Raw genomic sequence first — 23,246 nt, 5'->3', positions numbered from 1 at the left:
CTGAATCTCTGACAGTGCAGCACTCCCTCAGTACTGATCCTCTGACAGTGCCGCACTCCCTTAGTACTGACCCTCTGACAGTGCAGCACTCCCTCAGTACTGACCCTGTGACAGTGCAGCACATCCTCAGTACTGACCCTGTGACAGTGCCGCATTCCCTCAGTACTGACCCTCTGAAAGTGCAGCACTCCCTGATTACTGACCCTCGGACAGTGCCGCAAGCCCTCAGTGCTGACCCTCTGACAGTGCAACACTTCCTCAGTACTGACCCTCTGAAAGTGCAGCACTTCCTGATTACTGACCCTCGGACAGTGCAGCACTCCCTCAATACTGACCCTCCGACAATGCAGCACTCCCTCAGTACAGACTCTCTGAAATTGCAGCACTCCCTCAGTACTGACTCTCCGATATTGCAGCACTACCTCAGTATTGACCGTCTGACAGTGCGGCACTCCCTCAGTCATGACCCTCTGACAGTGCAGCAGTCCTTTATTACTGACCATCTGACAGTGCAGAACTCCCTCAGTACTGAACCTCTAACAGTGCAGCATTCACTCAGTACTGACCTTCTGACAGTGCGGCACTCCCTCAGTACTGACCCTCTGACAGTGCAGCACAACCTCAGTACTGACCCTCTGACAGTGCCGCACTCCCTCAGTGCTGCCTCTCTGACAGTGCCGCACTCCCTCAGTACTGACCCTCTGACAGTGCCGCACTCCCTCAGTGGTGCCTCTCTGACAGTGCAGCACTCCCTCATTACTGACCCTCTGACAGTGCGACATTCACTCAGTACTGACCCTCTGACAGTGCGGCACTCCCTCAGTACTGACCCTCTGACAGTGCAGCACACCCTCAGTACTGATCCTATGACAGTGCAGCACACCCTCAGTACTGACCCTCTGACAGTGCAGCACTCCCTCAGTACTGACCTTCTGACAAGGCTGCACTTACTCAGTATTGACCTCTGAAAGTGCAGCACTCCCTGATTACTGACCCTCGGACAGTGCAGCAGTCCTTCATTACTGACCCTCTGACAGTGCAGAACTCCCTCAGTAATGACCCTCTAACAGTGCAGCATTCACTCAGTACTGACCTTCTGACAGTGCGGCACTCCCTCAGTACTGACCCTCTGACAGTGCAGCACAACCTCAGTACTGACCCTCTGACAGTGCCGCATTCCCTCAGTGCTGCCTCTCTGACAGTGCCGCAATCCCTCAGTACTGACCCTCTGACAGTGCCGCACTCCCTCAGTGCTGCCTCTCTGACAGTGCAGCACTCCCTCATTATTGACCCTCTGACAGTGCGGCACTCCCTCAGTACTGACCAACTGACAGTGCAGCACACCCTCAGTACTGATCCTCTGACAGTGCAGCACTCCCTCAGTACTGACCCTCTGACAGTGCAGCACTCCCTCAGTACTGACCCTCCGACAGTGCCGAATTCCCTCATTACTGACCCTCTGACAGTGCAGCACTCCCTCAGTACTGACCCTCCGACAGTGCCACACTCCCTCATTACTGACCCTCTGACAGTGCCACACTCCCTCAGTACTGACCCTCTGACTTTGCAGCACTCCCTCAGTACTGACCCTCTGACAGTGCAGCACTCCCTCAGTACTGACCCTCTGACAGTGCCACACTCCCTCAGTACTGACCCTCTGACAGTGCAGCACTTCCTCAGTACTGACCCTCTGAAAGTGCAGCACTCCCTGATTACTGACCCTCGGACAGTGCAGCACTCCCTCAATACTGACCCTCCGACAATGCAGCAATCCCTCAGTACAGACTCTCTGAAATTGCAGCACTCCCTCAGTACTGACCGTCTGACAGTGCGGCACTCCCTCAGTCATGACCCTCTGACAGTGCAGCACTCCCTCAGTAATGACCCTCTAACAGTGCAGCACTCCCTCCGTACTGACCCTCTGAAAGTGCGACATTCACTCAGAACTGAACCTCTGACAGTGCGGCATTCCCTCATTACTGACCATCCGACAGTGCAGCACTCCCTCAGTACCTACCCTCCGACAGTGCCACACTCCCTCATTACTGACCCTCTGACAGTGCCACACTCCCTCAGTACTGACCCTCCAACTTTGCAGCACTCCCTCAGTACTGATCCTCTGACAGTGCAGCACTCCCTCAGTGCTGACCCTCTGAAAGTGCCGCATTCCCTCAGTACTGACCCTCTGACAGTGCAGCACTCCCTCAGTACTGATCCTCTGACAGTGCCGCACTCCCTCAGTACTGAATCTCTGACAGTGCAGCACTCCCTCAGTACTGATCCTCTGACAGTGCCGCACTCCCTTAGTACTGACCCTCTGACAGTGCAGCACTCCCTCAGTACTGACCCTGTGACAGTGCAGCACATCCTCAGTACTGACCCTGTGACAGTGCCGCACTCCCTCAGTACTGACCCTCTGACAATGCCGCACTCCCTCAGTACTGACCCTCTGACAGTGCCGCACTCCCTCAGTGCTGCCTCTCTGACAGTGCAGCACTCCCTCATTACTGACCCTCTGACAGTGCGACATTCACTCAGTACTGACCCTCTGACAGTGCGGCACTCCCTCAGTACTGACCCTCTGACAGTGCAGCACACCCTCAGTACTGATCCTATGACAGTGCAGCACACCCTCAGTACTGACCCTCTGACAGTGCAGCACTCCCTCAGTACTGACCTTCTGACAAGGCTGCACTTACTCAGTATTGACCTCTGAAAGTGCAGCACTCCCTGATTACTGACCCTCGGACAGTGCAGCAGTCCTTCATTACTGACCCTCTGACAGTGCAGAACTCCCTCAGTAATGACCCTCTAACAGTGCAGCATTCACTCAGTACTGACCTTCTGACAGTGCGGCACTCCCTCAGTACTGACCCTCTGACAGTGCAGCACAACCTCAGTACTGACCCTCTGACAGTGCCGCATTCCCTCAGTGCTGCCTCTCTGACAGTGCCGCAATCCCTCAGTACTGACCCTCTGACAGTGCCGCACTCCCTCAGTGCTGCCTCTCTGACAGTGCAGCACTCCCTCATTATTGACCCTCTGACAGTGCGGCACTCCCTCAGTACTGACCAACTGACAGTGCAGCACACCCTCAGTACTGATCCTCTGACACTGCAGTATTGTCTCAGTACTGACCCTCCAATAGTGCAGTGCTCCCTCAGTACTGAGACTCTGACAGTGCAGCACTCTCTCAGTACTGACCCTCCGACAGTGCAGCACCCCCTCAGTACTGACCCTCCAATAGTACAGCACTCAATCAGTACTGACCATCCAATAGTGCAGTGCTCCCTTAGTACTGGCCCTCTGACAGTGCTGCACTCACTCAGTACTGACCCTCTGACAGTGCAGCACACCCTCAGTACTGCCCCTCTGACAGTGCAGCACTCCCTCAGTACTGACCCTCTGACAGTGCAGCACTCCCTCAGTACTGACCCTCTGACAGTGCAGCAGTCCTCAGTAATGACCCCCCAACAGTACAGCAATCCCTCAGTACTGACCCTCCGACAGTGAAGTACTCCCTCACTACTGACCCGCCGGCAGTGGGGCACTCACTCAGTACTGACCCTCTGACAGTGCAGCACTCCCTCAATACTCACGCTCTGAGAGTGCAGCACTCCCTCAGTACTAACCCTCCGACAGTACAGCAATCCCTCAGTACTGACCCTACGAAAGTGCAGCACTCCCTCAGTACATACACCCCGACAGTGCAGCACTCCCTCACTACTGACCCTCTGGCAGTGCGGCACTACCTCAGAACTGACCCTCTGACAATGCGGCATTCCCTCAGTACTGACCCTATGACAGTGCAGCACTCCCTCAGTACTGACACTCCGTCAGTGCAGCATTCCCTCAGTACTGGCCCTCTGACAGTGCAGCACTCCCTCAGTACTGGCCCTCTGACAGTGCAGCACTCCCTCAGTGCTGAGCCTCTGACAGTGCAGCACTCCCTCAATACTGACCCTCTGACAGTGCAGCACTTCCTCAGTACTGACCCTCTCAAAGTGCCGCATTCCCTCAGTGCTTACCTTCTGACAGTTCAACACTCCCTCAGTACTGACCCTCTGACAGTGCAGCACTCCCTGATGACAGACCCTCGGACAGTGCAGCACTCCCTCAATACTGACCCTCCGACAATGCAGCACTCCCTAAGTACTGACTCCCTGACATTGCAGCACTACCTCAGTATTGACCCTCTGACAGTGCAGCACTCCCTCAGTACTGACCCTCTGAAAGTGCAGCACTCCCTCAGTACTGACCCTCTGACAGTGCCACACTCCCTCAGTACTGACCCTCTGACAGTGCAGCACTCCCTCAGTACTGACGCTCTGATAGTGCAGCACTCCATCAGTACTGACGCTCCGATAGTGCCGCACTCCCTCAGTACTGACCCTCCGACATTTCAGCGCTCCCTCAGTACTGACCCTCTGACAGTGCCACAATCCCTCAGTACTGACCCTCCGACATTGCAGCACTCCCTCAGTACTGACCCTCTGACAGTGCCACAATCCCTCAGTACTGACCCTCCGACATTGAAGCACTCCCTCAGTACTGACCCGCTGACAGTGCAGCACTCCCTCAGTACTGACCCTCTGACAGTGCAGCACTCCCTCAGTACTCAACCTCTGACAGTGAAGCACTCCCACAGTACTGACCCTCTGACAGTGCAGCACTCCCTCAGTACTGACCCTCTGACAGTGCCGCAGTCCCTCAGTACTGAATCTCTGACAGCGCAGCACTCCCTCAGTACTGATCCTCTGACAGTGCCGCACTCCTTCAGTTCTGATCCTCTGATGTGCAGCACTCCCTCAGTACTGACCCTGTGACAGTGCAGCACACCCTCAGTACTGACCCTGTGACAGTGCCGCACTCCCTCAGTACTGACCCTCTGACAATGCAGCACTCCCGCTGTACTGACCCTCTGACAGTGCCGCACTCCCTCAGTACAGACGCTCTGACAGTACGGCACTCCCTCACTACTGACCCTCTGACAGTGCCGCACTCCCTCAGTACTGATCATCTGACAGTGTGGCACTCCCTCAGTACTGACCCTCTGACAGTGCAGCACTCCCTCCGTACTGACCCTCTGAAAGTGCGACATTCACTCAGAACTGACCCTCTGAGAGTGCGGCATTCCCTCATTACTGACCATCCGACAGTGCAGCACTCCCTCAGTACTGATCCTCTGACAGTGCAGCACTCCCTCAGTACTGATTCTCTGACAGTGCAGCACTCCCTCAGTACTGACCCTCTGGCAGTGCAGCACTCCCTCAGTACTGACCCTCCGACAGTGCCACACTCCCTCATTACTGACCCTCTGACAGTGCCACACTCCCTCAGTACTGACCCTTCGACTTTGCAGCACTCCCTTAGTACTGACCCTCTGACAGTGCAGCACTTCCTCAGTACTGAACCTCTGACAGTGCCTCAAGCCCTCAGTGCTGACCCTCTGACAGTGCAACACTTCCTCAGTACTGACCCTCTGAAAGTGCAGCACTCCCTGATTACTGACCCTCGGACAGTGCAGCACTCCCTCAATACTGACCCTCCGACAATGCAGCACTCCCTCAGTACAGACTCTCTGAAATTGCAGCACTCCCTCAGTACTGACTCTCCGATATTGCAGCACTACCTCAGTATTGACCGTCTGACAGTGCGGCACTCCCTCAGTCATGACCCTCTGACAGTGCAGCAGTCCTTTATTACTGACCATCTGACAGTGCAGAACTCCCTCAGTACTGAACCTCTAACAGTGCAGCATTCACTCAGTACTGACCTTCTGACAGTGCGGCACTCCCTCAGTACTGACCCTCTGACAGTGCAGCACAACCTCAGTACTGACCCTCTGACAGTGCTGCACTCCCTCAGTGCTGCCTCTCTGACAGTGCCGCACTCCCTCAGTACTGACCCTCTGACAGTGCGACATTCACTCAGTACTGACCCTCTGACAGTGCGGCACTCCCTCAGTACTGACCCTCTGACAGTGCAGCACACCCTCAGTACTGATCCTATGACAGTGCAGCACACCCTCAGTACTGACCCTCTGACAGTGCAGCACTCCCTCAGTACTGACCTTCTGACAAGGCTGCACTTACTCAGTACTGACCCTCTGAGAGTGCAGCACTCCCTGATTACTGACCCTCGGACAGTGCAGCACTCCCTCAATACTGACCCTGCAACAATGCAGCAATCCCTCAGTACAGACTCTCTGAAATTGCAGCACTCCCTCAGTATTGACCGTCTGACAGTGCGGCACTCCCTCAGTCATGAACCTCTGACAGTGCAGCAGTCCTTCATTACTGACCATCTGACAGTGCAGAACTCCCTCAGTAATGACCCTCTAACAGTGCAGCACACCCTCCGTACTGACCCTCTGAAAGAGCGACATTCACTCAGAACTGACCCTCTGACAGTGCGGCATTCCCTCATTACTGACCATCCGACAGTGCAGCACTCCCTCAGTAGTGATCCTCTGACAGTGCAGCACTCCCTCAGTACTGATTCTCTGACAGTGCAGCACTCCCTCAGTACTGACCCTCTGACAGTGCAGCACTCCCTCAGTACTGACCCTCCGACAGTGCCACACTCCCTCATTACTGACCCTCTGACAGTGCCACACTCCCTCAGTACTGACCCTCCAGCTTTGCAGCACTCCCTCAGTACTGATCCTCCGACAGTGCAGCACTCCCTCAGTGCTGACCCTCTGAAAGTGCCGCATTCCCTCAGTACTGACCCTCTGACAGTGCAGCACTCCCTCAGTACTGATCCTCTGACAGTGCCGCACTCCCTCAGTACTGAATCTCTGACAGTGCAGCACTCCCTCAGTACTGATCCTCTGACAGTGCCGCACTCCCTCAGTACTGACATTCTGACAGTGCAGCACTCCCTCAGTGCTGACCCTCCGAAAGTGCCGCACTCCCTCAGTACTGACCCTCTGACAGTGCAGCACTTCCTCAGTACTGAACCTCTGACAGTGCCGCAAGCCCTCAGTGCTGACCCTCTGACAGTGCAACACTTCCTCAGTATTGACCTCTGAAAGTGCAGCACTCCCTGATTACTGACCCTCGGACAGTGCAGCACTCCCTCAATACTGACCCTCCGACAATGCAGCACTCCCTCAGTACTGACTCTCCGATATTGCAGCACTACCTCAGTATTGACCGTCTGACAGTGCAGCACTCCCTCAGTGCTGACCCTCTGACAGTGCAGCAGTCCTTCATTACTGACCCTCTGACAGTGCAGAACTCCCTCAGTAATGACCCTCTAACAGTGCAGCATTCACTCAGTACTGACCTTCTGACAGTGCGGCACTCCCTCAGTACTGACCCTCTGACAGTGCAGCACAACCTCAGTACTGACCCTCTGACAGTGCCGCATTCCCTCAGTGCTGCCTCTCTGACAGTGCCGCACTCCCTCAGTACTGACCCTCTGACAGTGCCGCACTCCCTCAGTTCTGATCCTCTGAAGTGCAGCACTCCCTCAGTACTGACCCTGTGACAGTGCAGCACAACCTCAGTACTGACCCTGTGACAGTGCCGCACTCCCTCAGTACTGACCCTCTGACAATGCAGCACTCCCGCTGTACTGACCCTCTGACAGTGCCGCACTCCCTCAGTACAGACGCTCTGACAGTACGGCACTCCCTCACTACTGACCCTCTGACAGTGCCGCACTCCCTCAGTACTGATCATCTGACAGTGTGGCACTCCCTCAGTACTGACCCTCTGACAGTGCAGCACTCCCTCCGTACTGACCCTCTGAAAGTGCGACATTCACTCAGAACTGACCCTCTGAGAGTGCGGCATTCCCTCATTACTGACCATCCGACAGTGCAGCACTCCCTCAGTAGTGATCCTCCGACAGTGCAGCACTCCCTCAGTACTGATTCTCTGACAGTGCAGCACTCCCTCAGTACTGACCCTCTGGCAGTGCAGCACTCCCTCAGTACTGACCCTCCGACAGTGCCACACTCCCTCATTACTGACCCTCTGACAGTGCCACACTCCCTCAGTACTGACCCTTCGACTTTGCAGCACTCCCTTAGTACTGACCCTCTGACAGTGCAGCACTTCCTCAGTACTGAACCTCTGACAGTGCCGCAAGCCCTCAGTGCTGACCCTCTGACAGTGCAACACTTCCTCAGTACTGACCCTCTGAAAGTGCAGCACTCCCTGATTACTGACCCTCGGACAGTGCAGCACTCCCTCAATACTGACCCTCCGACAATGCAGCACTCCCTCAGTACAGACTCTCTGAAATTGCAGCACTCCCTCAGTAATGACTCTCCGATATTGCAGCACTACCTCAGTATTGACCGTCTGACAGTGCGGCACTCCCTCAGTCATGACCCTCTGACAGTGCAGCAGTCCTTTATTACTGACCATCTGACAGTGCAGAACTCCCTCAGTACTGAACCTCTAACAGTGCAGCATTCACTCAGTACTGACCTTCTGACAGTGCGGCACTCCCTCAGTACTGACCCTCTGACAGTGCAGCACAACCTCAGTACTGACCCTCTGACAGTGCCGCACTCCCTCAGTGCTGCCTCTCTGACAGTGCCGCACTCCCTCAGTACTGACCCTCTGACAGTGCCGCACTCCCTCAGTGGTGCCTCTCTGACAGTGCAGCACTCCCTCATTACTGACCCTCTGACAGTGCGACATTCACTCAGTACTGACCCTCTGACAGTGCGGCACTCCCTCAGTACTGACCCTCTGACAGTGCAGCACACCCTCAGTACTGATCCTATGACAGTGCAGCACACCCTCAGTACTGACCCTCTGACAGTGCAGCACTCCCTCAGTACTGACCTTCTGACAAGGCTGCACTTACTCAGTATTGACCTCTGAAAGTGCAGCACTCCCTGATTACTGACCCTCGGACAGTGCAGCAGTCCTTCATTACTGACCCTCTGACAGTGCAGAACTCCCTCAGTAATGACCCTCTAACAGTGCAGCATTCACTCAGTACTGACCTTCTGACAGTGCGGCACTCCCTCAGTACTGACCCTCTGACAGTGCAGCACAACCTCAGTACTGACCCTCTGACAGTGCCGCATTCCCTCAGTGCTGCCTCTCTGACAGTGCCGCAATCCCTCAGTACTGACCCTCTGACAGTGCCGCACTCCCTCAGTGCTGCCTCTCTGACAGTGCAGCACTCCCTCATTATTGACCCTCTGACAGTGCGGCACTCCCTCAGTACTGACCAACTGACAGTGCAGCACACCCTCAGTACTGACCTCTGACAGTGCAGCACTCCCTCAGTACTGACCCTCTGACAGTGCAGCACTCCCTCAGTACTGACCCTCCGACAGTGCCGAATTCCCTCATTACTGACCCTCTGACAGTGCAGCACTCCCTCAGTACTGACCCTCCGACAGTGCCACACTCCCTCATTACTGACCCTCTGACAGTGCCACACTCCCTCAGTACTGACCCTCTGACTTTGCAGCACTCCCTCAGTACTGACCCTCTGACAGTGCAGCACTCCCTCAGTACTGACCCTCTGACAGTGCCACACTCCCTCAGTACTGACCCTCTGACAGTGCAGCACTTCCTCAGTACTGACCCTCTGAAAGTGCAGCACTCCCTGATTACTGACCCTCGGACAGTGCAGCACTCCCTCAATACTGACCCTCCGACAATGCAGCAATCCCTCAGTACAGACTCTCTGAAATTGCAGCACTCCCTCAGTATTGACCGTCTGACAGTGCGGCACTCCCTCAGTCATGACCCTCTGACAGTGCAGCACTCCCTCAGTAATGACCCTCTAACAGTGCAGCACTCCCTCCGTACTGACCCTCTGAAAGTGCGACATTCACTCAGAACTGAACCTCTGACAGTGCGGCATTCCCTCATTACTGACCATCCGACAGTGCAGCACTCCCTCAGTACCTACCCTCCGACAGTGCCACACTCCCTCATTACTGACCCTCTGACAGTGCCACACTCCCTCAGTACTGACCCTCCAACTTTGCAGCACTCCCTCAGTACTGATCCTCTGACAGTGCAGCACTCCCTCAGTGCTGACCCTCTGAAAGTGCCGCATTCCCTCAGTACTGACCCTCTGACAGTGCAGCACTCCCTCAGTACTGATCCTCTGACAGTGCCGCACTCCCTCAGTACTGAATCTCTGACAGTGCAGCACTCCCTCAGTACTGATCCTCTGACAGTGCCGCACTCCCTTAGTACTGACCCTCTGACAGTGCAGCACTCCCTCAGTACTGACCCTGTGACAGTGCAGCACATCCTCAGTACTGACCCTGTGACAGTGCCGCACTCCCTCAGTACTGACCCTCTGACAATGCCGCACTCCCTCAGTACTGACCCTCTGACAGTGCCGCACTCCCTCAGTGCTGCCTCTCTGACAGTGCAGCACTCCCTCATTACTGACCCTCTGACAGTGCGACATTCACTCAGTACTGACCCTCTGACAGTGCGGCACTCCCTCAGTACTGACCCTCTGACAGTGCAGCACACCCTCAGTACTGATCCTATGACAGTGCAGCACACCCTCAGTACTGACCCTCTGACAGTGCAGCACTCCCTCAGTACTGACCTTCTGACAAGGCTGCACTTACTCAGTATTGACCTCTGAAAGTGCAGCACTCCCTGATTACTGACCCTCGGACAGTGCAGCAGTCCTTCATTACTGACCCTCTGACAGTGCAGAACTCCCTCAGTAATGACCCTCTAACAGTGCAGCATTCACTCAGTACTGACCTTCTGACAGTGCGGCACTCCCTCAGTACTGACCCTCTGACAGTGCAGCACAACCTCAGTACTGACCCTCTGACAGTGCCGCATTCCCTCAGTGCTGCCTCTCTGACAGTGCCGCAATCCCTCAGTACTGACCCTCTGACAGTGCCGCACTCCCTCAGTGCTGCCTCTCTGACAGTGCAGCACTCCCTCATTATTGACCCTCTGACAGTGCGGCACTCCCTCAGTACTGACCAACTGACAGTGCAGCACACCCTCAGTACTGATCCTCTGACAGTGCAGCACTCCCTCAGTACTGACCCTCTGACAGTGCAGCACTCCCTCAGTACTGACCCTCCGACAGTGCCGAATTCCCTCATTACTGACCCTCTGACAGTGCAGCACTCCCTCAGTACTGACCCTCCGACAGTGCCACACTCCCTCATTACTGACCCTCTGACAGTGCCACACTCCCTCAGTACTGACCCTCTGACTTTGCAGCACTCCCTCAGTACTGACCCTCTGACAGTGCAGCACTCCCTCCGTACTGACCCTCTGAAAGTGCGACATTCACTCAGAACTGAACCTCTGACAGTGCGGCATTCCCTCATTACTGACCATCCGACAGTGCAGCACTCCCTCAGTACCTACCCTCCGACAGTGCCACACTCCCTCATTACTGACCCTCTGACAGTGCCACACTCCCTCAGTACTGACCCTCCAACTTTGCAGCACTCCCTCAGTACTGATCCTCTGACAGTGCAGCACTCCCTCAGTGCTGACCCTCTGAAAGTGCCGCATTCCCTCAGTACTGACCCTCTGACAGTGCAGCACTCCCTCAGTACTGATCCTCTGACAGTGCCGCACTCCCTCAGTACTGAATCTCTGACAGTGCAGCACTCCCTCAGTACTGATCCTCTGACAGTGCCGCACTCCCTTAGTACTGACCCTCTGACAGTGCAGCACTCCCTCAGTACTGACCCTGTGACAGTGCAGCACATCCTCAGTACTGACCCTGTGACAGTGCCGCACTCCCTCAGTACTGACCCTCTGACAATGCCGCACTCCCTCAGCACTGACCCTCTGACAGTGCCGCACTCCCTCAGTGCTGCCTCTCTGACAGTGCAGCACTCCCTCATTATTGACCCTCTGACAGTGCGGCACTCCCTCAGTACTGACCAACTGACAGTGCAGCACACCCTCAGTACTGATCCTCTGACAGTACAGCACTCCCTCAGTACTGACCCTCTGACAGTGCAGCACTCCCTCAGTACTGACCCTCCGACAGTGACGAATTCCCTCATTACTGACCCTCTGACAGTGCAGCACTCCCTCAGTACTGACCCTCCAACAGTGCCACACTCCCTCATTACTGACCCTCTGACAGTGCCACACTCCCTCAGTACTGACCCTCTGACTTTGCAGCACTCCCTCAGTACTGACCCTCTGAAAGTGCGACATTCACTCAGAACTGAGCCTCTGACAGTGCGGCATTCCCTCATTACTGACCATCCGACAGTGCAGCACTCCCTCAATACTGACCCTCCGACAATGCAGCACTCCCTCAGTACTGACTCCCTGACATTGCAGCACTACCTCAGTATTGACCCTCTGACAGTGCAGCACTCCCTCAGTACTGACCCTCTGAAAGTGCCACACTCCCTCAGTACTGACCCTCTGACAGTGCCACACTCCCTCAGTACTGACCCTCTGACAGTGCAGCACTCCCTCAGTACTGACCCTCTGACAGTGCCACAATCCCTCAGTACTGACCCTCCGACATTGAAGCACTCCCTCAGTACTGACCCGCTGACAGTGCAGCACTCCCTCAGTACTGACCCTCTGACAGTGCAGCACTCCCTCAGTACTCAACCTCTGACAGTGAAGCACTCCCACAGTACTGACCCTCTGACAGTGCAGCACTCCCTCAGTACTGACCCTCTGACAGTGCCGCAGTCCCTCAGTACTGAATCTCTGACAGTGCAGCACTCCCTCAGTACTGATCCTCTGACAGTGCCGCACTCCTTCAGTTCTGATCCTCTGAAGTGCAGCACTCCCTCAGTACTGACCCTGTGAGAGTGCAGCACACCCTCAGTACTGACCCTGTGACAGTGCCGCACTCCCTCAGTACTGACCCTCTGACAATGCAGCACTCCCGCTGTACTGACCCTCTGACAGTGCCGCACTCCCTCAGTACAGACGCTCTGACAGTACGGCACTCCCTCACTACTGACCCTCTGACAGTGCCGCACTCCCTCAGTACTGATCATCTGACAGTGTGGCACTCCCTCAGTACTGACCCTCTGACAGTGCAGCACTCCCTCCGTACTGACCCTCTGAAAGTGCGACATTCACTCAGAACTGACCCTCTGAGAGTGCGGCATTCCCTCATTACTGACCATCCGACAGTGCAGCACTCCCTCAGTAGTGATCCTCTGACAGTGCAGCACTCCCTCAGTACTGATTCTCTGACAGTGCAGCACTCCCTCAGTACTGACCCTCTGGCAGTGCAGCACTCCCTCAGTACTGACCCTCCGGCAGTGCCACACTCCCTCATTACTGACCCTCTGACAGTGCCACACTCCCTCAGTACTGACCCTTCAACTTTGCAGCACTCCCTTAGTACTGACCCTCTGACAGTGCAGCACTTCCTCAGTACTGAACCTCTGACAGTGCCGCAAGCCCTCAGTGCTGACCCTCTGACAGTGCAACACTTCCTCAGTACTGACCCTCTGAAAGTGCAGCACTTCCTGATTACTGACCCTCGGACAGTGCAGCACTCCCTCAATACTGACCCTCCGACAATGCAGCACTCCCTCAGTACAGACTCTCTGAAATTGCAGCACTCCCTCAGTACTGACTCTCCGATATTGCAGCACTACCTCAGTATTGACCGTCTGACAGTGCGGCACTCCCTCAGTCATGACCCTCTGACAGTGCAGCAGTCCTTTATTACTGACCATCTGACAGTGCAGAACTCCCTCAGTAATGAACCTCTAACAGTGCAGCATTCACTCAGTACTGACCTTCTGACAGTGCGGCACTCCCTCAGTACTGACCCTCTGACAGTGCAGCACAACCTCAGTACTGACCCTCTGACAGTGCCGCACTCCCTCAGTGCTGCCTCTCTGACAGTGCCGCACTCCCTCAGTACTGACCCTCTGACAGTGCCGCACTCCCTCAGTGGTGCCTCTCTGACAGTGCAGCACTCCCTCATTACTGACCCTCTGACAGTGCGACATTCACTCAGTACTGACCCTCTGACAGTGCGGCACTCCCTCAGTACTGACCCTCTGACAGTGCAGCACACCCTCAGTACTGATCCTATGACAGTGCAGCACACCCTCAGTACTGACCCTCTGACAGTGCAGCACTCCCTCAGTACTGACCTTCTGACAAGGCTGCACTTACTCAGTACTGACCCTCTGAAAGTGCAGCACTCCCTGATTACTGACCCTCGGACAGTGCAGCACTCCCTCAATACTGACCCTCCGACAATGCAGCAATCCCTCAGTACAGACTCTCTGAAATTGCAGCACTCCCTCAGTATTGACCGTCTGACAGTGCGGCACTCCCTCAGTCATGAACCTCTGACAGTGCAGCAGTCCTTCATTACTGATCATCTGACAGTGCAGAACTCCCTCAGTAATGACCCTCTAACAGTGCAGCACACCCTCCGTACTGACCCTCTGAAAGAGCGACATTCACTCAGAACTGACCCTCTGACAGTGCGGCATTCCCTCATTACTGACCATCCGACAGTGCAGCACTCCCTCAGTAGTGATCCTCTGACAGTGCAGCACTCCCTCAGTACTGATTCTCTGACAGTGCAGCACTCCCTCAGTACTGACCCTCTGACAGTGCAGCACTCCCTCAGTACTGACCCTCCGACAGTGCCACACTCCCTCATTACTGACCCTCTGACAGTGCCACACTCCCTCAGTACTGACCCTCCAGCTTTGCAGCACTCCCTCAGTACTGATCCTCCGACAGTGCAGCACTCCCTCAGTGCTGACCCTCTGACAGTGCCGCACTCCCTCAGTACTGACATTCTGACAGTGCAGCACTCCCTCAGTGCTGACCCTCCGAAAGTGCCGCACTCCCTCAGTACTGACCCTCTGACAGTGCAGCACTTCCTCAGTACTGAACCTCTGACAGTGCCGCAAGCCCTCAGTGCTGACCCTCTGACAGTGCAACACTTCCTCAGTATTGACCTCTGAAAGTGCAGCACTCCCTGATTACTGACCCTCGGACAGTGCAGCACTCCCTCAATACTGACCCTCCGACAATGCAGCACTCCCTCAGTACTGACTCTCCGATATTGCAGCACTCCCTCAGTATTGACCGTCTGACAGTGCAGCACTCCCTCAGTGCTGACCCTCTGACAGTGCAGCAGTCCTTCATTACTGACCCTCTGACAGTGCAGAACTCCCTCAGTAATGACCCTCTAACAGTGCAGCATTCACTCAGTACTGACCTTCTGACAGTGCGGCACTCCCTCAGTACTGACCCTCTGACAGTGCAGCACAACCTCAGTACTGACCCTCTGACAGTGCCGCATTCCCTCAGTGCTGCCTCTCTGACAGTGCCGCACTCCCTCAGTACTGACCCTCTGACAGTGCCGCACTCCCTCAGTTCTGATCCTCTGAAGTGCAGCACTCCCTCAGTACTGACCCTGTGACAGTGCAGCACACCCTCAGTACTGAACCTGTGACAGTGCCGCACTCCCTCAGTACTGACCCTCTGACAATGCAGCACTCCCGCTGTACTGACCCTCTGACAGTGCCGCACTCCCTCAGTACAGACGCTCTGACAGTACGGCACTCCCTCACTACTGACCCTCTGACAGTGCCGCACTCCCTCAGTACTGATCATCTGACAGTGTGGCACTCCCTCAGTACTGACCCTCTGACAGTGCAGCACTCCCTCCGTACTGACCCTCTGAAAGTGCGACATTCACTCAGAACTGACCCTCTGAGAGTGCGGCATTCCCTCATTACTGACCATCCGACAGTGCAGCACTCCCTCAGTACTGATCCTCTGACAGTGCAGCACTCCCTCAGTACTGATTCTCTGACAGTGCAGCACTCCCTCAGTACTGACCCTCTGGCAGTGCAGCACTCCCTCAGTACTGACCCTCCGACAGTGCCACACTCCCTCATTACTGACCCTCTGACAGTGCCACACTCCCTCAGTACTGACCCTTCGACTTTGCAGCACTCCCTTAGTACTGACCCTCTGACAGTGCAGCACTTCCTCAGTACTGAACCTCTGACAGTGCCGCAAGCCCTCAGTGCTGACCCTCTGACAGTGCAACACTTCCTCAGTACTGACCCTCTGAAAGTGCAGCACTCCCTGATTACTGACCCTCGGACAGTGCAGCACTCCCTCAATACTGACCCTCCGACAATGCAGCACTCCCTCAGTACAGACTCTCTGAAATTGCAGCACTCCCTCAGTACTGACTCTCCGATATTGCAGCACTACCTCAGTATTGACCGTCTGACAGTGCGGCACTCCCTCAGTCATGACCCTCTGACAGTGCAGCAGTCCTTTAGTACTGACCATCTGACAGTGCAGAACTCCCTCAGTACTGAACCTCTAACAGTGCAGCATTCACTCAGTACTGACCCTCTGACAGTGCAGCACAACCTCAGTACTGACCCTCTGACAGTGCTGCACTCCCTCAGTGCTGCCTCTCTGACAGTGCCGCACTCCCTCAGTACTGACCCTCTGACAGTGCCGCACTCCCTCAGTGGTGCCTCTCTGACAGTGCAGCACTCCCTCATTACTGACCCTCTGACAGTGCGACATTCACTCAGTACTGACCCTCTGACAGTGCGGCACTCCCTCAGTACTGACCCTCTGACAGTGCGGCACTCCCTCAGTACTGACCAACTGACAGTGCAGCACACCCTCAGTACTGATCCTCTGACAGTGCAGCACTCCCTCAGTACTGACCCTCTGACAGTGCAGCACTCCCTCAGTACTGACCCTCCGACAGTGCCGAATTCCCTGATTACTGACCCTCTGACAGTGCAGCACTCCCTCAGTACTGACCCTGTGACAGTGCCGCACTCCCTCAGTACTGACCCTCTGACAATGCCGCACTCCCTCAGTACTGACCCTCTGACAGTGCCGCACTCCCTCAGTGCTGCCTCTCTGACAGTGCAGCACTCCCTCATTATTGACCCTCTGACAGTGCGGCACTCCCTCAGTACTGACCAACTGACAGTGCAGCACACCCTCAGTACTGATCCTCTGACAGTGCAGCACTCCCTCAGTACTGACCCTCTGACAGTGCAGCACTCCCTCAGTACTGACCCTCCGACAGTGCCGAATTCCCTCATTACTGACCCTCTGACAGTGCAGCACTCCCTCAGTACTGACCCTCCGACAGTGCCACACTCCCTCATTACTGACCCTCTGACAGTGCCACACTCCCTCAGTACTGACCCTCTGAGTTTGCAGCACTCCCTCAGTACTGACCCTCTGACAGTGCAGCACTTCCTCAGTACTGACCCTCTGAAAGTGCAGCACTCCCTGATTACAGACCCTCGGACAGTGCAGCACTCCCTCAATACTGACCCTCCGACAATGCAGCAATCCCTCAGTACAGACTCTCTGAAATTGCAGCACTCCCTCAGTATTGACCGTCTGACAGTGCGGCACTCCCTCAGTCATGACCCTCTGACAGTGCAGCACTCCCTCAGTAATGACCCTCTAACAGTGCAGCACTCCCTCCGTACTGACCCTCTGAAAGTGCGACATTCACTCAGAACTGACCCTCTGACAGTGCGGCATTCCATCATTACTGACCATCCGACAGTGCAGCACTCCCTCAGTAGTGATCCTCTTACAGTGCAGCACTCCCTCAGTACTGATTCTCTGACAGTGCAGCACTCCCTCAGTACTGACCCTCTGACAGTGCAGCACTCCCTCAGTACCTACCCTCCGACAGTGCCACACTCCCTCATTACTGACCCTCTGACAGTGCCACACTGCCTCAGTACTGAGCCTCCAACTTTGCAGCACTCCCTCAGTACTGATCCTCTGACAGTGCAGCACTCCCTCAGTGCTGACCCTCTGAAAGTGCCGCATTCCCTCAGTACTGACCCTCTGACAGTGCAGCACTCCCTCAGTACTGATCCTCTGACAGTGCCGCACTCCCTCAGTACTGAATCTCTGACAGTGCAGCACTCCCTCAGTACTGATCCTCTGACAGTGCCGCACTCCCTTAGTACTGACCCTCTGACAGTGCAGCACTCCCTCAGTACTGACCCTGTGACAGTGCAGCACACCCTCAGTACTGACCCTGTGACAGTGCAGCACTCCCTCAGTACTGACCCTCTGACAATGCAGCACTCCCGCTGTACTGACCCTCTGACAGTGCAGCACTCGCTCAGTACTGACCCTCTGACAGTGTGGCACTCCCTCAGTACTGACCCTCTGACAGTGCCGCACTCCCTCAGTACTGACCCTCTGACAGTGCAGCACTCCCTCCGTACTGACCCTCTGAAAGTGCGACATTCACTCAGAACTGACCCTCTGAGAGTGCGGCATTCCCTCATTACTGACCATTGGACAGTGCAGCACTCCCTCAGTACTGATCCTCTGACAGTGCAGCACTCCCTCAGTACTGATTCTCTGACAGTGCAGCACTCCCTCAGTACTGACCCTCTGACAGTGCAGCACTCCCTCAGTACTGACCCTCCGACAGTGCCACACTCCCTCATTACTGACCCTCTGACAGTGCCACACTCCCTCAGTACTGACCCTCCGACTTTGCAGCACTCCCTCAGTACTGACCCTCTGACAGTGCAGCACTCCCTCAGTGCTGACCCTCCGAAAGTGCCGCACTCCCTCAGTGCTGACGCACTGACAGTGGAGCACTCCCTCAATACTGACCCCCTGACAGTGCAGCATTTCCTCAGTACTGACCCTCTGACAGTGCCGCTACCCTCAGTGCTGACCCTCTGACAGTGCAACACTTCCTCAGTACTGACCCTCTGAAAGTGCAGCACTCCCGGATTACTGACCCTCAGACAGTGCAGCACTCCCTCAATACTGACCCTGCGACAATGCAGCACTCCCTCAGTACAGACTCTCTGAAATTGCAGCACGCCCTCAGTATTGACCCTCTGACTGTGCAGCACAACCTCAGTACTGACCCTCTAACAGTGCAGCACTCCCTCCGTACTGACCCTCTGAAAGTGCGACATTCACTCAGAACTGACCCTCTGACAGTGCGGCATTCCCTCATTACTGACCATCCGACAGTGCAGCACTCCCTCAGTAGTGATCCTCTGACAGTGCAGCACTCCCTCAGTACTGATTCTCTGACAGTGCAGCACTCCCTCAGTACTGACCCTCTGACAGTGCAGCACTCCCTCAGTACCTACCCTCCGACAGTGCCACACTCCCTCATTACTGACCCTCTGACAGTGCCACACTCCCTCAGTACTGGCCCTCCAACTTTGCAGCACTCCCTCAGTACTGATCCTCTGACAGTGCAGCACTCCCTCAGTGCTGACCCTCTGAAAGTGCCGCATTCCCTCAGTACTGACCCTCTGACAGTGCAGCACTCACTCAGTACTGATCCTCTGACAGTGCCGCACTCCCTCAGTACTGAATCTCTGACAGTGCAGCACTCCCTCAGTACTGATCCTCTGACAGTGCCGCACTCCCTTAGTACTGACCCTCTGACAGTGCAGCACTCCCTCAGTACTGACCCTGTGACAGTGCAGCACACCCTCAGTACTGACCCTGTGACAGTGCCGCACTCCCTCAGTACTGACCCTCTGACAATGCCGCACTCCCTCAGTACTGACCCTCTGACAGTTTCGCACTCCCTCAGTGCTGCCTCTCTGACAGTGCAGCACTCCCTCATTATTGACCCTCTGACAGTGCGGCACTCCCTCAGTACTGACCAACTGACAGTGCAGCACACCCTCAGTACTGATCCTCTGACAGTGCAGCACTCCCTCAGTACTGACCCTCTGACAGTGCAGCACTCCCTCAGTACTGACCCTCCGACAGTGCCGAATTCCCTCATTACTGACCCTCTGACAGTGCAGCACTCCCTCAGTACTGACCCTCCGACAGTGCCACACTCCCTCATTACTGACCCTCTGACAGTGCCACACTCCCTCAGTACTGACCCTCTGAGTTTGCAGCACTCCCTCAGTACTGACCCTCTGACAGTGCAGCACTTCCTCAGTACTGACCCTCTGAAAGTGCAGCACTCCCTGATTACAGACCCTCGGACAGTGCAGCACTCCCTCAATACTGACCCTCCGACAATGCAGCAATCCCTCAGTACAGACTCTCTGAAATTGCAGCACTCCCTCAGTATTGACCGTCTGACAGTGCGGCACTCCCTCAGTCATGACCCTCTGACAGTGCAGCACTCCCTCAGTAATGACCCTCTAACAGTGCAGCACTCCCTCCGTACTGACCCTCTGAAAGTGCGACATTCACTCAGAACTGACCCTCTGACAGTGCGGCATTCCATCATTACTGACCATCCGACAGTGCAGCACTCCCTCAGTAGTGATCCTCTTACAGTGCAGCACTCGCTCAGTACTGATTCTCTGACAGTGCAGCACTCCCTCAGTACTGACCCTCTGACAGTGCAGCACTCCCTCAGTACCTACCCTCCGACAGTGCCACACTCCCTCATTACTGACCCTCTGACAGTGCCACACTGCCTCAGTACTGAGCCTCCAACTTTGCAGCACTCCCTCAGTACTGATCCTCTGACAGTGCAGCACTCCCTCAGTGCTGACCCTCTGAAAGTGCCGCATTCCCTCAGTACTGACCCTCTGACAGTGCAGCACTCCCTCAGTACTGATCCTCTGACAGTGCCGCACTCCCTCAGTACTGAATCTCTGACAGTGCAGCACTCCCTCAGTACTGATCCTCTGACAGTGCCGCACTCCCTTAGTACTGACCCTCTGACAGTGCAGCACTCCCTCAGTACTGACCCTGTGACAGTGCAGCACACCCTCAGTACTGACCCTGTGACAGTGCAGCACTCCCTCAGTACTGACCCTCTGACAATGCAGCACTCCCGCTGTACTGACCCTCTGACAGTGCGGCGCTCTCTCAGTACAGACCCTCTGACAGTACGGCACTCCCTCAGTACTGACCCTCTGACAGTGCCGCACTCCCTCAGTACTGACCCTCTGACAGTGCAGCACTCCCTCCGTACTGACCCTCTGAAAGTGCGACATTCACTCAGAACTGACCCTCTGAGAGTGCGGCATTCCCTCATTACTGACCATTGGACAGTGCAGCACTCCCTCAGTACTGATCCTCTGACAGTGCAGCACTCCCTCAGTACTGATTCTCTGACAGTGCAGCACTCCCTCAGTACTGACCATCTGACAGTGCAGCACTCCCTCAGTACTGACCCTCCGACAGTGCCACACTCCCTCATTACTGACCCTCTGACAGTGCCACACTCCCTCAGTACTGACCCTCCGACTTTGCAGCACTCCCTCAGTACTGACCCTCTGACAGTGCAGCACTCCCTCAGTGCTGACCCTCCGAAAGTGCCGCACTCCCTCAGTGCTGACGCACTGACAGTGGAGCACTCCCTCAATACTGACCCCCTGACAGTGCAGCACTTCCTCAGTACTGACCCTCTGACAGTGCCGCTACCCTCAGTGCTGACCCTCTGACAGTGCAACACTTCCTCAGTACTGACCCTCTGAAAGTGCAGCACTCCCGGATTACTGACCCTCAGACAGTGCAGCACTCCCTCAATACTGACCCTGCGACAATGCAGCACTCCCTCAGTACAGACTCTCTGAAATTGCAGCACGCCCTCAGTATTGACCCTCTGACTGTGCAGCACAACCTCAGTACTGACCCTCTAACAGTGCAGCACTCCCTCCGTACTGACCCTCTGAAAGTGCGACATTCACTCAGAACTGACCCTCTGACAGTGCGGCATTCCCTCATTACTGACCATCCGACAGTGCAGCACTCCCTCAGTAGTGATCCTCTGACAGTGCAGCACTCCCTCAGTACTGATTCTCTGACAGTGCAGCACTCCCTCAGTACTGACCCTCTGACAGTGCAGCACTCCCTCAGTACCTACCCTCCGACAGTGCCACACTCCCTCATTACTGACCCTCTGACAGTGCCACACTCCCTCAGTACTGGCCCTCCAACTTTGCAGCACTCCCTCAGTACTGATCCTCTGACAGTGCAGCACTCCCTCAGTGCTGACCCTCTGAAAGTGCCACATTCCCTCAGTACTGACCCTCTGACAGTGCAGCACTCACTCAGTACTGATCCTCTGACAGTGCCGCACTCCCTCAGTACTGAATCTCTGACAGTGCAGCACTCCCTCAGTACTGATCCTCTGACAGTGCCGCACTCCCTTAGTACTGACCCTCTGACAGTGCAGCACTCCCTCAGTACTGACCCTGTGACAGTGCAGCACACCCTCAGTACTGACCCTGTGACAGTGCCGCACTCCCTCAGTACTGACCCTCTGACAATGCCGCACTCCCTCAGTACTGACCCTCTGACAGTGCCGCACTCCCTCAGTGCTGCCTCTCTGACAGTGCAGCACTCCCTCATTATTGACCCTCTGACAGTGCGGCACTCCCTCAGTACTGACCAACTGACAGTGCAGCACACCCTCAGTACTGATCCTCTGACAGTGCAGCACTCCCTGAGTACTGACCCACTGACAGTGCAGCACTCCCTCAGTACTGACCCTCCGACAGTGCCGAATTCCCTCATTACTGACCCTCTGACAGTGCAGCACTCCCTCAGTACTGACCCTCCGACAGTGCCACACTCCCTCATTACTGACCCTCTGACAGTGCCACACTCCCTCAGTACTGACCCTCTGAGTTTGCAGCACTCCCTCAGTACTGACCCTCTGACAGTGCAGCACTTCCTCAGTACTGACCCTCTGAAAGTGCAGCACTCCCTGATTACTGACCCTCGGACAGTGCAGCACTCCCTCAATACTGACCCTCCGACAATGCAGCAATCCCTCAGTACAGACTCTCTGAAATTGCAGCACTCCCTCAGTATTGACCGTCTGACAGTGCGGCACTCCCTCAGTCATGACCCTCTGACAGTGCAGCACTCCCTCAGTAATGACCCTCTAACAGTGCAGCACTCCCTCCGTACTGACCCTCTGAAAGTGCGACATTCACTCAGAACTGACCCTCTGACAGTGCGGCATTCCATCATTACTGACCATCCGACAGTGCAGCACTCCCTCAGTAGTGATCCTCTTACAGTGCAGCACTCCCTCAGTACTGATTCTCTGACAGTGCAGCACTCCCTCAGTACTGACCCTCTGACAGTGCAGCACTCCCTCAGTACCTACCCTCCGACCGTGCCACACTCCCTCATTCCTGACCCTCTGACAGTGCCACACTGCCTCAGTACTGACCCTCCAACTTTGCAGCACTCCCTCAGTACTGATCCTCTGACAGTGCAGCACTCCCTCAGTGCTGACCCTCTGAAAGTGCCGCATTCCCTCAGTACTGACCCTCTGACAGTGCAGCACCTCTG

The sequence above is a fragment of the Carcharodon carcharias genome (genome assembly GCF_017639515.1).
Source record: "Carcharodon carcharias isolate sCarCar2 chromosome 13 unlocalized genomic scaffold, sCarCar2.pri SUPER_13_unloc_4, whole genome shotgun sequence".
Taxonomy (NCBI): Eukaryota; Metazoa; Chordata; class Chondrichthyes; order Lamniformes; family Lamnidae; genus Carcharodon; species Carcharodon carcharias.
Note: the sequence above shows the minus strand (reverse complement) of the source record.